We start from the raw sequence: 13,320 nt of genomic DNA, 5'->3' as shown, positions 1-13,320 counted from the left end.
TCTAAATTGAATCCTGGGATAGAAAAAAGTCATTAGTGGAAAAACTGGTGAAATCAGAACAAAGTCTGGTGTTCGAGTTAATGACAATGTACCAGTGTTAGCCACTGTTAATTAGAGGAAGTTGGGTGAAGAGTATACAGAAACTCCTAGTACTATGTTTGCGACTTTTTGGTAAGTCTAAAATTTACTCCAAAATAAAAAGTTTGTATAAAAAAATCAGTAGGAGAAAAATGAGGCTGTCAAGAAAAATGAAGTGAAATGAAAAACATGAACTAGACACAAAGTCTCAGTAACATTTCATTTTTGGGCTCTGGAATCTAGGTTTAGTTACCTTATTTTCTAAGCTATTGTAAATTGGGTTTCTTGAACATGCAATTGACTATTTACAAGAGAGGGGGCTGCAGGGAAGATACTGTTGAAGATCAAATACAAGGACGTACAAGTCAAGCATTCTACCACTGTACTCCATGTTGCATCCCACAGCCTTAGTCTCTGGCTCAGATCCTCAGCCTCGGCTGACCTCAAACTAGTGAGCCTCCCGCCTCAGTCTCCTTCCTGAGTTCTACGATTAGAAGCATATGCATCCCATACACGGCTAACTTTATACTCCTGTGCACTGTCACACTGTTTTACCTCCACTCCATCCTTAAATTACAGTAACTCGTCATCTTCACATCCTCTCCTGTAATCACTAACGCTGTCAGGTATCCCAGATTTCTCTATGGGAGAACTGTCGGATGCATCTTACTGTGGTGTTTTTATTCTGTTGACAATGCTCATTCTAGTAGAAGTTTCTTTCCTTGACTTCTAATAAAATACATCTGTCAGTGTTCTCCTGATGAGTTCTGCTTTGCAGCTCTTCTCAGTCCTCAGTGACGCTTCTTCAGACACTCGGACCACTAGCCACTCCCGCTGAGCGAGCACTGTAGTTCTCACTGCTCCACTTACCACTTGATCCTAGGGCCTCTAGACTATGTGCCTCAGCTCAGCTCCTTTCTAGAATATAAAGTTTAGACACAAGCATCTTTTAGACGTTTTCCATTAAATTCATCACATGTGTCTTAAACTCGCCATAACAAAACATATCATCTTACCTTTCTACACACCTGCTTCCTTGTTTCCTCAATGTCTTCCCCAACCCTGTGTGTGTGTGTGTGTGTGTGTGTGTGTGTGTGTGTGCGTGCGTGTGTGTGTGTGATATGAATCTAAAATGGGGATCAGTTGCATGCACCAAGTGTATGCAAATGTTTGCAGAGGCCAGGAGAGGAAGTCAGATCTGCTGAAGCTGTAATTATAGCTCCTGTCAGCCACCCAGTATGGGTGCTGGGAACTGAACTCAGGTCCTCTGGAAGAGTAGCAAGTGCTCTTAACCACTAAGCCACCTCCCCAGCTTCTCTTCTCAACCTTTAAATGTTAGAGATTCTCGGGATCTGAACAAGGCCATTTCCCGTTTCTAATATACATACTCTCTTTGAGCAATAATGGGTCTATAGGGTTTCACTTACCTTCTGCCACATTTACCATATGAAGAAACCAAAACCAAAGGTTAACCCCACACTTTCCCATGAGAAAGATTTTTGACCAACCTGAAATTTTCTTCCTTCCTTCCTTCCTTCCTTCCTTCCTTCCTTCCTTCCTTCCTTCCTTTCTGTCCTCCTCCTCCTCATCATCATCCTTGTCGTCCTCCTCCTCCTCCTCATTCTTTCTCCCCCTATCAAGGTTTCTTGCATTTTGTAGTCCAGGCTGACCTTAACCTAATGGCAATCTTTCTGCCTAGCCTCCCAGGACTGGAATTATTTGCCATGTGCCGTCACAAATGAAAGGTAGAAAGTAAATAGATGCAGATTTTTCAATTTGAAAAACTCACCTTGCTTCCTAAAATTCCTGTCACCCTCCTCCCCTGCCCTACAGGTCTCTCTCTTTCCCTGTAGTCAAGCCCTTAAACACACCACACCACACCACACACACACACACACACACACACACACACACACACACACACCAAGCTCCAAGAATGGAGAGCTGACTCAGCAGTTAAGAGCACATACTGCTCTTGCAGAGTTCAGGTCCCAGAACTTCAAGTGTCCCCCAACTGCCTGTAACTCCAGCTCCAGGAGCATCCAATGCCTCTGACCTCAGGCACTGCACTCAAACACACACACACACACACACACACACACACACACACATTCTTAAAAATAATAAAAGTAAAAATCTTTTTCAAAGAACAAACTTAATTCCTGTAAAGATGAGGATGAAGGAAAATTCTGCACCTATTGTGTAACAGTTAATTATACATACTTTAAAATTTATATCTCAAATAAAATAACATTGATTTGTAATGTTGCCTTTCTCCATCCTCTTAAGATAGTAACAGCTTTAATACATATAGCATGTTCCTGAAAAGCAATGACCACCTCATCGTCAAGGTCACATTTCCCCAGAATGGGAGACCTTCTCTTCAGTCTCGGTGAAGGGTTTGGGGAAGAACATGGCACAGTTCAAATCCATAAATGATGCGGTCATTGGAAACTTTATTCCAAGTCACAAGCCCCATTTGCATCACATTTAGGCAGTAGTTTTTGGCATGCACCCTGTGAGCATAGATTCATGGAGTCACTTGACATATTGCATTTTAAAGTCATGCTTTAAATTGTTAACTTTTTAATTAAGTATAACATTTGTACAGGAAGGGCAAAAGTCAAGTGTTAAGCTCAATGCATTGTCTTAAAGTGAAATATTCATGAAATGTCACTCGAGTCAACAAACAGAACATTTTGAGCATCCTAGATGCCACTCCCAAGTACGACATTATGGCTTTTTAAAGCAATCGTTAAATGTATATTTAGAGTCATCTAACACATGCAGTTGTGAGGTCATACCACCGGGAATAGTTATCATACCGTATTAAATTTCTTTAACTAGGAATTTTGTGACAAATGACCTCTACAAAAATCCAGAATAAGATTGTTGAGGACACTTCAGGTTTATAGGTCTTGTCCTGATAACAAGAGTACTTAGCATTTATTGGACACTTTCTAAGTACCAGGTACATAGCGCTTTGTCTATATTAAATAATTAAATCCCTACACCCAGTTCCTGAATGAGAAAACTGAGGTAGAAGCAGGTTAACTAAGTCTCCCAAAGGCACACAGCTTGAAAACGGCAGTCTGGACCCCGAGCCAGGCAGTCTGGCTCCGGAGTCCACAAGCTTAGTCACCATACCATACTGCCCTATCCAGTGGTTTGTTGTTCAAAATAAAGTAAATGAGAGCAAACCCTGTAATATGAGAGACTTTGCAAGGACTCAAATATAAGGTTACTCCCTCTTTCCTGACAGATGATTTTGGAAAAACAAAAAAGCAAAAACCTCACCCTATATTCAAACTTATACGGTATTTGCAGATGACTACCAAATATTTATGCCCAGCCCAGACCGCTCCTCCAAACTGCAGATCTACCTACCAAACATGCACTTCAAAGTCAGCAGCCCCAAATCCCAAGTCATCATCTTTCCAGACCAACCCCATCCACGAGCTTCTGAGCTCACCACCACCCACCGGGCTGCCTAAGACTGAAGTACAGATGCCATCCAGGATCTTAGCCTCTCCTTTCACTCTTCCACGATGATCATGCTCCCTTCTTTTGCCTGAGAGGCTCTTTGTCCTCTCTCCCGACAAATTCCTGGTTTTTCTGTGCCGCTTGTATCTGCCAGAACACCTTTCTCCCTTCAGAATCGCTCAGAGCACACCTTTCTCCCTTCAGGATCTCTCAGAGCCCTAAGGAAGGACCCGAGACAGGGCATCAAAGGTTCCAGGTTGCTTACTGTCATCCACTTGACAGACCACACACACACACACACACACACACACACACACACACACACACACACTTCCTCCCAATTTGGTCCCTCTAGACTTTTGTCACATTCCTACCCAGTTTCTCATTTTAGTTTTCTGGGGAGTATCCCCTCAGACCACCACCCCTAAACTCTCTGGTTCAATAACTCTCAATCTCTAAATTCAAATTTGGGACAGACGAGGAACCAAAAGAATGAGAAGCCAGGGCTGATATGGAGACAGGGATAACTAGCACAGGGTAGTAAGTGAGTAGCAGGAAAGAATGGAGGCGTTAAGATGGTAAGAGGAGAGGACGGGGAGATGAAGGTAAGGGAAAGGTGTGAAGCAAGAAGAGTGACGGACAAAAGAAAGACCCAGGAAAAGGTGCCGAAAGGACCACCGGACAGACGAACTGAGTAAGAAGACGGGGAGGATTTGATGGAGGGAGGCTGTAGACAGAAAGAGCACTGAGCAGAGGGAAGGGAAGAGGGTAAGAAGAAGTGTGAAGGGGCGAGACAGAACAGGGCAGTGGGGCAGAAGCAGACCATGGCGGAGTAAGGATGGAAGAGGCGAAGACCAGTACAGAATGGAGAAAGGAAAGCAGAGAGGATGAAGGGGACCGGACGGGACAAGAGGATCTGGCGCTTTAGTGGCAGGGAGAAGGGACGGCGCGGCTCTGGGGCGGGATCCGGCGCCGGGGCCTGGAGCCTGGAAGTGGAGGGGTGGAGGGCGGGCGGGAGGCGCGGGACCGCGGCGGCGGCGCGGGTGGGGGCGGGGGCGGGGGCTCGGCGGAGGGCGGGGGCTCGGGTTACCGCGCGGAGGGAGGGAGTGAGGGGAGGGGGCTCGGGCCGCGGCGGCGCATCTTGCATCCTCCGCGGGGTGGCTGTGCAGGAGGCGGCGCCCCTGAGGCGGTGGCGGACAGACAGACGGACCGACCGACGGCCGAGTGAGAGCAAACGGACGGCGGGCCGCACCGAAGGCACTGTGAGCCCGAGCCAACCAAGGGCAGACGATGCGCGGCCCCAGGCCCCGCGAAGGCGGGTGCTGCCCCGGGGGTTGACCGCGGCCGGACGGCGCCCCAGAACCGGGCGAAGGAGCCCGCATCGCGCGGAGGTCAGTGCCCGGCCCGGCCGGCCGCACCCGCGAGGTCTGTCGGCCTCCCCGACTGCGGCGGCGGCGGCGGAGCCGGGGGCTTTGTTCTGTGCCGAGACAATGGGGGAGGGGGGGCCGGGGCCTGCGGGAGAGGGCTAGCGTGAACGTGAGCGTGGGGGCAGGGCCGGGGGGTCTTTGTGTGCGGGTGTCATCGAGTGGGAGTGTGTGGCAGTGCTTGAGTGTGCGCGAGGGGTGGGGAGTGAGGGTTGGGCTGTGTGTGTGCAGCGAGTGTGAGTCAGTGAGTGTCGTCGCGAGGTTGTGTGTGCATGTGCGTGTCACTTGGAGGGGGTGTGGGTCAGAATGAGCGTGTGTCGGGACTAGCGGGTCCTTGTGAGAGTGTGTGCTTGTGTGTGTTTTACCTGGCTCTTTGGAGCCATATGTCAGAATGCACGGATGGGTGTGTGACAGAGACACGGAGACACAGACAAAGAAACTGAGGGGCAGAAGTAGAGAAGCGGAGGAGAGAGGGCGAAGTCTGTGTTCTGAGTGCATCCTGGTGCCAGAGCCTGGGAGTTTGTGTCCAGGATGCTTAAATTAGAGTCCTGGTAAGGGGACAGAGAGAGGTCACTGCAAGCCTAGGTCCCACGTGGAGGAGGGGAGGGGGGGAGAAAGAACTCAAAGGCACAATGCACTCAGTGTGCATGGGCTGGGCCCACAGCCACAGGTCATAGGCCAGAAAAATATTGTCGCTTATGTCACCTCTTCAAATACCCACATGGGACACAATCATAGCCCTACTCAACCCCATAGGGACTCAGTCCCAGGCAACATACATTCTCAAGAGATAACACACATAGTCCCCAGACATCCCTAAAATGGCCTGTCAGAACCAACTAACACCCATTATAGGTGTCTGTCAAGCCAGAATGTACCAGTGGGAGATGATGTCAGTACAGTGTGCATACAGCAGAAGTGTCACAGCCAGGATACCTGACCATCATTGTCACAGCCAACTCATACCACAGGAGACCATGGCCCTGCCAACGCCTCTTAGACCAATACACGTCCATTGGAAATACTATCAGGCAGCACATCATAGGGATTTTCACATATTTCCTCAGCCTGCTCATGAATTACAGGTATGTCAGAGACCTGGAGCCAGCAGAAGGCTGGGTTGCGGCTGCTCTTACCACAGAGCCTCTTGTACAACGTCTAGAAGACAGTCGTGGGCCATCCGTCTACGTTTACAAGGAGAGCTGTAGTTTTCTTACCACAGACCTCCAGAACTTCTCTTCCTGGGCACTGGGAGCTAGACTGTTTTCTCCCCGACCCTACATCCTACCATGGCCCTAGGTATCTCCCAAAACCAGCTTCACAGTTTTTTACGTCTTCAGCTCCTGGTACCTTCTCTCCTCCCAAGACTAAACTCCTGCACTCCACTCTGCGCATAACCCCCATCTCTTCACAGCTTTCAGATGCCTTTTCTCTTGTTCTACTTTTTAACCCCATGGTTCTAAACCTTGCTGATGCTGTGACCCTTTAACACAGTTCCTCAGGCTGTGGTGACCCCCAACCATAAATTATTTTTGTTGCTACCTCATAACTGTAATTTCAACACTATTGTGCATCGTAATGTAAATATCTGCGTTTGCTGATGGTCTCAGGCGACCCCTGTGAAACCCACATGTTGAAAACTGCAACTTTAACCAGATATGACCTTTCCCCTTGACCTCTTGCCCTTGAACTCCTGCTAATCTGCTCCTGCTTGGCTCTTACTCTTCTTCCAGCTCACTGGTGAAGAACCATCCTTCAAACACTCCTTAACACTCTGCTCCATTGTCTTTGAGTCTTCTCAAATGTGAATTATCAATTCTATCTAGAATGCTTTCTTGGCTACACCAAGTGACACATTTAGAAATTCTGGTTTCTGTAAATCTCCAGGTCAGACCTTCTATAAAGAAATTTTTTTTCACATACCCAAATCACTCACCCCATTGTTTTCAATAGACTAATTAACCTACTGGCTCATTCAGCAAACACATACAAAATATCTATTTTTTCCAGACATTGTAGTAGAGTGGGCTTTTCCAAAAGTCAATAAAATGGACATGCTCCTTACCCTCAGGAGCTTACAACTCAGTGTGGAGAGGGGCGGTTGAGTGTCATAACATAGCAGTGCTCATCAAGATGGCATAAGCGACCATGGAAAGTTCAGAAGAGACTTTCTGGAAGAAGCCTTAAAACTGGTGAATTAGTCAGGAGTCAGTCGAGGAAAGGAGAAATGAAAATGAGGCAGAATGGGTGGAGAATATTCCATGCCAAGAAAACAGCATTTGAAAGTTCACGTATCTGTGTCTGAGGGGTAGAGCAAGCCAGTAACTGTGACATTTACAGCAAGAAGTGAGGAGAGAGATGGGAGTGTCAGGAGGAAACTGAGATCATCCAGGGGCTCCATGGCCACAGGAAGCTCATTTGACCCCAGAATAATGGAAAGCCATCAAATCATTTGAAGCTGTGGCGTGATGTAGCCAGCTTTGTTTTAGAAACACTACTCCAGCAGGTCTGTGGTGACTGGTGGAGGCGCCTGGGAATAGCTGTGGGGTATTGCAGAAACCCTGGAAGGGGGTCATGCTGGCGTGCACTGGAGGAGTGGCCGGAGACAGGGCTTGCTCTTTAAACAACGGGGTCAGCAAGCTGAAAACGTGAATGTGGGTGTTGGAGGGAGGGAGAACTGGAGAGTGGAAATCCTGGTTTGCCTACTCACGGGAGGAACGAAAGGCACCTGGCTTGAATTCCCTCAACTTGCTACCTCCTCACATCTCACTGGCATCCTCTAGAATCCTTTATGCATCCTCCCCTAAGAACAAGTGGGTGTCTCTTCTGCTTAAGACCAGTCCCCCACACCTGCATTTAGGATACCTTTCCTCACTCCGCCATGGGGCTTTAACTTGACTATTTCTTGTCTTTCCCGTGTCTCTAGTTTCATCCTTGCTTCCATTCCTCCTGGAGACACCTCAGAATTTTGTCTTTAACCCTGTAATGCCCTGTTGGTAAGAGGCTTCCTCAGTTTACTCCACCGTTGTGTTTCGTGAGGGACCCTTCTGCATCAGGCTGTGCTCACTTCATTTATTCCCACTCCTCCAAAGACACTCTTCTCCCTGAGAGAAAGTGACCTCTCTCCTGCCAAATCAAGGGGATTTTTTTCAAGAGTCTTCAGCTGCTTGACCTCTTGGCAGGAGCTGACATAGTTGAGCTTTCTTTCCTCTCTGAGCTGTTTTTGATTTTGACTTCTGAGTCACCGCTTTATTCTCTTAACTTGAAACGAGACCCGATGTGCTAGGCAGGCTGCAGGTGAAGAGAATACAACGGTAGAGTCACTGTTTCTACCCTCAGTGGGGTGACCCTTTAGTGCCAGGAGGCAGGCAAAAAGCAAATGGCGGCAGCGTGGTGGGAACTGTGCATCTCTCACAGAGCTCCTCCTGGCTGTCCTGGGTCGCCTTTGGGGTCCTTTGCAAGGCCCCTAAATACTGCTGTTAAGATTCTGACCTGCATCTGATTATCTCAGTGGCATGGGCCTCTGATGACCATCTCCCTCGTTTGCATGGTTTTAGCTGTCATAGACTGATGAGTCCCAAATACCTCTCCTCTGAGCTGTGACCTTTTTGTACCTGAGATATGCTTGATCTTAATGTATAGCTTACAGACCCCTTACCATATACAAACTTGAACTCATGTTCTTTTTCCAAATCACTGTCTTTACAAGCAGACATTAGCTGTAACCACTGCTTTCTGTAAGACCAGGAACCTGTTGATTCTGCCTCCTTTCCACAGTGTCCGACATCTCACCCCGTTTCCTCCATCACCTCTGTGCCTGCAGCCTTTTCGTCTAAACTTTAGGAGGCACTTCCGAATGGGTCTGTACTTCCCTTCTCTCTTCCAATCTGTGTCTCATTGCAGCAAGAAACACTTAAATAAAAATGCAAATCCAGCCACTTTACTGTGCTTTAGTGTTTCTGTTTCCTTTGCAGGAAATCCCAACTTTTAAATAAGGTTTATGAATCATAATCTTCCCTCCCCAAGCCTCCTTAGCTCATTGTTATTTCTCTAGCACTCAGATTTTGAGCTCAAGTTCTGTTGAGTTCCTCATAGTTGCCAACAGACAGTGTGTCCTTCCATTGCCCCCGGACCTTCACGCACCCTGCATCATGACTTCCACAGCCCTTCCTTCCTTCCTCCTGCTTCCCCTTCTCACTCTGACTCTTCCAGGGGCTCCTGGATTTCTCTTTTGTCACTGCTTATCCTTACTCTGTTTCTCCCACAAAGCTAGGACTGCTCATTGTCAAGGTTGCATCTTTGTGACCCTTGCTTCCCTACACAGGCTCTACAAGGAACAAAGAAATGAATGTGTGAGCTCATCCCTCACTCTCACTGTTGAGGAGACCTCTTCCCAGATGCCCACATGATGGAGGCATTTTCACAGGGTCCTCTTACTGTGTCGGAGACACTCTCCCTACCTCTCCACAGCATCTCCTTTCTTACCCCAGGATCTCTCCAGCCCCTACCCCAGATTTCTCTTTTCCTTGATCCTCTTCCTCTACTTTATTTCTTTCATTTACTAGGCAGATATTTAAGAAGCACTGGGAATTAGCAAGCCTGTGTCCCTGGAGACCCTTGTCTGAAAGCTATGGTCTATTATATTAGTTGGTTTTCTCATTGCTGTGACGGAATAACTTGACCAAAGCAAGTTGTGAGAGAGAAAGGCTTTATTTGGCTTACAGTTTGAGGGTGTGGTCCACCGTGGTGTGGAAGGCATGACAGCAGGAACATGAGGTGACTGGTCGCATTGCACAGACAAGCAGGAAAACTATGGGATGATGGCACCCGCCTTTGGGTGGGTACTCCCACCTCAGTTCCATCTCTTGGAAAACACCTTTGAAAATAAGCCCAGAGACTTGCTTCGTAAGGGATTCCAAATCCAGTCAAGTTGGCAATGAAGATTAACCACCATACCTATCCCCAGACCACCAGGCAGTATAGGCCTGCCAGATTCCCTCCTAAGGGGATGCCTTAGGCTGTTCCCTCCTCCAGTGCCCACCCACCCTGAGCTCAACTCCTGGCATTCCAGTCCCTACCCCTTCTCATCCCAGGTTCCCTGACTCCTGTACTCTCCTCCTTGCCCAGTTCTTGCCTGGCATGGCAACAGAAACCAGCCTGGACTCTCCCCTCTCTGGTGCTGGTACCTGTTATCAGAAGCCTCTCCCAGAAGTTCCAGCTGCCAGAGTCCAGTTTCTCACCAGCGTTCTGCTGCCAGCCCCTTCTGTTCCAGTGTCTACAGTTGCCTGTGTAACTCTCTGAGATCAGGGCATTTTCAACCACTGGCACTTGGGGGTGGGAGCTTCCAGTGTCCTGGTTTAGAAAAAAAAAAAGACCTGTCTTCCCCCTCCGCACCCAACTCAGTAAAAGGAACTTGTAATCTCTCAGAGCCTAGAACTTGGCTTCCTTGTGCCTTGCCAGGAAGGGAGAAGAGGAAGAAGGGAAGAGAAAGGACAGCAGCTGTACCTCAGGCCTTCTGATGGGTGACTAAGCTTATTGGGGCTTCATTTTCTCAGGTGAAAATGAGAGTACTGACATCCACTTAAAGTAGTTTGGAAGGTTCAGGAAGAAAATGTCTTAAGTTTTCAGCTACTAACTTAGCTGATTGAATCTCACTTTTTCTCATGCTGGATCTTGACTCCTTGTAATTAATCTTGCATCTAACATCTAGGTTCTCATATTGTCCTTCCCTGCCCTCAACCTGCCTTCTGAGTTTCTGTCTTCACCTTTTCTGCCATCTCCAACTTCATTAGTCTCCTCTACGATTGTGATTGTTGGGATCCAGCTCGGGGGATCAGTTCACAGGTCTCCCCACCTTTAAACACCATGGACACAGAGACTTGATCTGTCTGAACCACTGCTCTGTCTCTGGGGTTTAGTGAGTTTGGCACACCTTAGGCCTTAAATATTTGCTGACTGCGTCTGTTCATGAATCACATCCTTGCATACCCTGCATCTGCTCCTTCCTTCCCCATTTTTTTTCATTCCTAGAAACCTTGGGCATCCAGGTTCCTTCTGCCCTCTCATGGCGTTAGCCTATGCCCACATGCCTATGTACCTGGAGTGCTGATGACCTTATTGCGATCTCTTCCTCTGTTCACCCACAGTGCCAGATTCATTCTCCTGAACTTTGGCTATTCTCTTTCTCTGCTTGTATGCCTGACTAGCTACACAAGCCTTTATCTTGGCTCTCCAAGCCCTCCACCAGAGAGGCAATTGGGCTAGCAAAAAGCTTCAGTGTCCATCAAAATTGCTTTTTAAATGTCTCTTCACTCCCATCTCCCAGGCTCAGATTCCTCATCTGTGGAAGAACACTCATCCCAGTTTGATGTGTGCATCACACTACAGTACCAGTGAGCAGTAGTCGAGCCTTAATGCTAAACATTTCGAGTTATCACTTAACTCTTGCATCAGTCAATTGAGGTAGGCACTTTGATGCACATGTTATGTTTATCCAGGCAAGATGACTTAACCTTATCATCTCAGCACTCAGGTGGCCAAGGCAGGAATTCAGGAATTCAGGGTCAACCTGGGCTGCATAGTGAGTTCAAGGTCAGCCTGGGCCTTAGCCTTAGGAGACACCGCCTGAAAAAGAAGGAGGAGAAGGAGAAGGAGGAGAAGAAGGAGGAAGGAGGAGGAGGAGGAGGAAGAAGAAGAAGAAGAAGAAGAAGAAGAAGAAGAAGAAGAAGAAGAAGAAGAAGAAGAAGAAGAAGAAGAAGAAGAAGAAGAAGAAGAAGAAGAAGAGGAGGAGAAGGTTACTTTCCCATTGTGTTGCTGGGGTCTATGCCACTCTCCTGCCCTGCTACATGTGACATACTCTTTGTCTCCCTGTTGTAGGAATGCAATAAACATGCATTAATAGGTTCGTCTATGCTGAGTCTAACCTGGTTTGTACCTAGTTATGAGTCAGTCCATTCTCTCTGCTTTCCTACTACAGGAGCCTTGCCCCCTTACCTCTCCTCTGATGCTATTCTTTCCAATACCGTCAGTGGCCTCCTTACCACTACAGTCAGCAACTACTTCTCAGCCTATTGGCCTCACTCGAACTCTTGACGGCATTGGGCATGGTTGCTCTCTCCTTCTTTCTGAGGTGTCCTCCTTCCCTTCGGAGACGTTGCCCCCAGAAAGAAGAAAGGTCTCAGCTTCCTTTTCTCTGTGACTGTTTACAGAGCTTGGGCCTAGATTCTTCACACTCTCTAGACCCTATCAGATTGGCATTTCCACATCTACAGTTTTCAGTTTGTCCACATCCATATCTCTAAGCCACGCCTCTCCTACAAGCCAGGCCTGAAGATCCAATTATGCCTAGGTGGTGATCCCGACAGCTACTCCTCAAGAGGCTTCTTGTCTTCAGTATCTTAATAAGAACCACTTTGATATCGTGGTTGGAACCCCAGGAGAGTGTTAAGCTTCTCCATTCCTTCACCCCTCCTGCAGGGTCCTCAGCCAGGTCCTGTCCACTTCACTGCCTCCGTCTTCCACATCTTTGTCTTTTCAGTACCCTCACCACTAGCCTGCACTATTGCAGACTTCTCGTATCTGGTTTCTGCCTTCACCGTCCTGCTAGGGTGCTCCCCTCAGCTTCCCTGCTGTTTCCTCCTCTGTTTTGCCTCTTCTAAATTGCAGGCAACATGGAGTGTGCATAGTCCCGAGATCAGATTAGGGGGACATTAACTTGGGAAAATTGTTTTACTCTGAGCCTCCATTTCCTCACTGGAAACTGGAAGCCGGGATTCCTTCCTCACACGGTTGTTATGATGATTAAATGAGATACTGTCTGTGAACTGCCTGGCACGAGGCCCAGCACACAGCAAAAGCTCAGAAGCAGAGCCTCTTCTGCTTTTCTCTCCTTTCCTCGGCTCTCCCTGAAGTGCCTCCTGGGAACACATCCACGGTGGGACAGAGCCAGGCATTGGCAGTGCCCTGGCCACTGCCCTGGGATGGGAGTAGTGGGGGCACATCTCGTGGACATCCACAAAGCTGGTCCAGCAGTGTTCTTCTCCTCCTCCCACCGCCTCTCTCCCCCTCCCGTCCTTCCCCGACAGCCCCATGGCCTGGCTGTTCCTCTGCTGTAGTACTTGCTCTCCTCCAGGCTTGCTGCTTCTGTGCTCCCACCAGAACGCTCACCTCTTCCTCCTTTCTTTTCGCCTGGCCCTGGATCCACATCTCCCTTAGCTCACTGAGGCTACCCTCCTAGTCTCCCCCTTCTAGCCCAGCTGCTGTTTTATAGCCCCCTCCTCACCACTGTTGTCTTTCTGGTCCTGCCCCTCGCTGGCCCTGGGACAGGAAGTTGAGG

The 13,320-nt window shown here is 48.3% G+C and overlaps 1 protein-coding gene across 1 annotated transcript in view; it reads left to right on the top strand.

The window, feature by feature from the left end:
- Positions 1-4,707: 4,707 nt before the first annotated feature.
- Positions 4,708-13,320, top strand: part of Dchs1 (dachsous cadherin-related 1) — a 32,389-nt gene continuing 23,776 nt past the window's right edge. Inside the window, exon 1 of the mRNA XM_038335016.1 lies at positions 4,708-4,952. The gene's annotated coding sequence lies outside the window, so the exon portion shown is untranslated. The remainder of the gene's footprint in view (positions 4,953-13,320) is intronic.

Source organism: Arvicola amphibius, chromosome 1, assembly GCF_903992535.2.
Source record: "Arvicola amphibius chromosome 1, mArvAmp1.2, whole genome shotgun sequence".
Lineage (NCBI taxonomy): Eukaryota > Metazoa > Chordata > Mammalia > Rodentia > Cricetidae > Arvicola > Arvicola amphibius.
This window is presented reverse-complemented; position numbering and strand designations above follow the sequence as displayed.